This window comes from Echinops telfairi, unplaced genomic scaffold (genome assembly GCF_000313985.2).
Source record: "Echinops telfairi isolate 266 unplaced genomic scaffold, ASM31398v2 ScPeMD7_655;HRSCAF=1070, whole genome shotgun sequence".
Classification (NCBI taxonomy): domain Eukaryota; kingdom Metazoa; phylum Chordata; class Mammalia; order Afrosoricida; family Tenrecidae; genus Echinops; species Echinops telfairi.
In genome coordinates this window covers 29542442-29545004 of record NW_022104553.1, presented here as the reverse complement: position 1 = coordinate 29545004, position 2563 = coordinate 29542442, and positions in this window count along the sequence as shown.

The window sequence follows — 2563 nt, the reverse complement described above, 5'->3', positions numbered from 1 at the left end:
TCTTAAAGGGACCTCAACTTACAGCGACACAGTCCACAGGCTAGGCGTCCCACAGGTAGTGTAGCCTTTAAATTGAGGCACAGGACAAGAAAGGCAGCCGCACACTGGTCCGATGATCACAGAACGAGAGACAAGAAAGGCGAGGCTCACCAAGCCATTTATCTCTCTGCCCTTCAGTCAATCCCACTTGTGTTTATCGGCCAGGCTGGCACAATAAACTATCTCAAGAATGAATTCTGAAGTATTCCTTTCCTTTCTCCCTTCTGAGAGGGTTTGATAAGCATCGATGCTAATTCTTTACATTTGGAAGAATGTAGCTGGGAGGGCATTTCTGAATCAGGAGGTGTTTGACTACTGACCTGAACTCTAGTTAAAGATCTGCTGAGATTTTCTATTTCTTCGTGAGTCAATTTGGATATTTGTGTTTCTAGAAATGTGTCCACTTCCTGTATATTGCCTAATCTTTTGATGTGCAATTGCTCCTAAATTTTTTTCAATAATTCTTTTTTATTTCAGTCAGGTCAGCAGTGATTTCCACATTCATTTCTGATTTTTCTCTTTGTCAGTCCATCTAGAGTCAGTCAATTTTATCGATCTTTTCAAAGAGCTAACTTTTGTTTCTTTTTTTATTGGCTTTCTGGCTTTATTTCATTTTTTCTCCTTTCTATTCTTTATTACATGCCTTCTGTTAGCTTTGGGCTTGGTTTGCACTAGTTTTTCTAGTGGGTTTTAAGAAAAATCATTTTTATGGGGGACTCTTACAGCTCTTATAATTCCATACATCCAATGTATCAAGTATATTTGTACATATATTGCCACCATCATTTCCAAAACAGTTTCTACTTGAGTCCTGGGTATAAAGCTCCTCTTTTTTCACCTTCCTCCCCCACCCTCGTGAATCCTTGATTAAATATATATTATTATTATTTCATATCTTACACTGTCCGTTGTCTCCCTTCATCCATATTTCTGTTATTCATCCCCTTAGGGCAGGGGTGCTATATATCCAGCCTTGTGATGGGTTCCCCCTTTCTCTCCCTTCCCCCTCTCTGGCTCCCCCTACCCTCATGATCTCACTACTCCCACTACTGTTCCTAAGGGATTTATCTCTCCTGAATGCCATGTGTCCAGATCTCTGATCTGTATCAATGTGTGTTCTCTGATCCAGCCAGATTTGTAAGGTATTTTTTTCTAGTTTGCAAGGTATAAAACTAGGTTATTAATTTAAGATCTTTCTTCTCTTTCAATGTGGGCATTTACAGTTATAAATTACCCTCGGGGCACTTCCTTCATTGCGTCCCACAAATTTGGTGTGCTATACTTTATTTTTAATTATACTCTAAGTATTTTCTATTTTTCCTTCTTTGGTTAATTTTGTTTCATGGTGGAGTGTTTAATTTCCACATAGTTTTAAAATTCCCAGCTTTTTGTTATTGTAACCTAGTTTCATTCTACTGTGGTCGGAAAAGATCTTTGTAAATGTGTAATACTTCGTGATGTTTAAAGACTTGCTTGTGACCTACTGTCTTAGTCTGGTTCTAAAAAAAAGAAGTAAATTAAGCTCTTTCTTCACCTGCAAAATGGCTATCAAGAATGATAATATGTTTCATAAGGTTATAGTAAGAACTAATATATTAAAGGTTCATGAGGGAGGGGGGAGGAGGAGGGGAAAAAGGAAAATGAGGAGCCAATTCCAGGAACCCAAGAGGAAAGCGAATTTTGAGAATGATGAGGGCAACAAATGTGTAAGTGTGCTTTACACAATTGTAGGTATGGAGTGTGATGAATTGTATGCGCCCCAATAAAATGATTTTTTTTAAAAAGAACGAATACAATAATGCTTACCGACCATAAAAAGTTCCTGAAGTTCTTGCCTCTGTACCTCAGAAGGTTATTGAGGTCACACAGGTAAATGGCCTAGCAAGGAGACCCCCCTGAGCATCATACACACACCCTACCCCCTCCACCTTGAAGCGCTGTAGATGCAAAGTAGGTGTATCTGCTGCCCTCTTATGGTCAAAGCGAGGAATCACAGTCTACTCCTGGGAGTCAGGAGCTTGCGCTTGTGTGGAAAACTAGCCTAACTGCCGAATCGCTCCCTCATCCTTAGTGGCCAGCAAACACAAAGAAACACTGAGCAGCAGCAAGAAGCTCAAGTCTCCAGGTTGTCCATGAATGTCCCTCAGCAGGGACAGAACTCTGGGATTCTCCTAGAGCCAATTTCTTCCTTGTAAAGGAAGGGAGGTAGCCCGTCTCAACAGTGCAAGCTTGTGTGTAAAACACTGGCCTGGATACAAGTGCCAAGTCTGACACAGACACACTAGACATTCAATGCTCTTTTCAGATATGATTGCGGGCTTATCACCATGCTAACTCGTCAAAAACAGAACAAAAAGCTCTGCTATCGAGCCCATGATGACATAGGCACCCGCAGGCAGGACAGAGTCGAACCACCCCTGCGAGTTCCAAAAACTAGAACTGTTTCCAGGAGCAGAGAGCCCCATGGTTTCAAACTACTGACTTCCAAAACTAGAACTGTTTCCAGGAGTAGAGAGCCCCATGG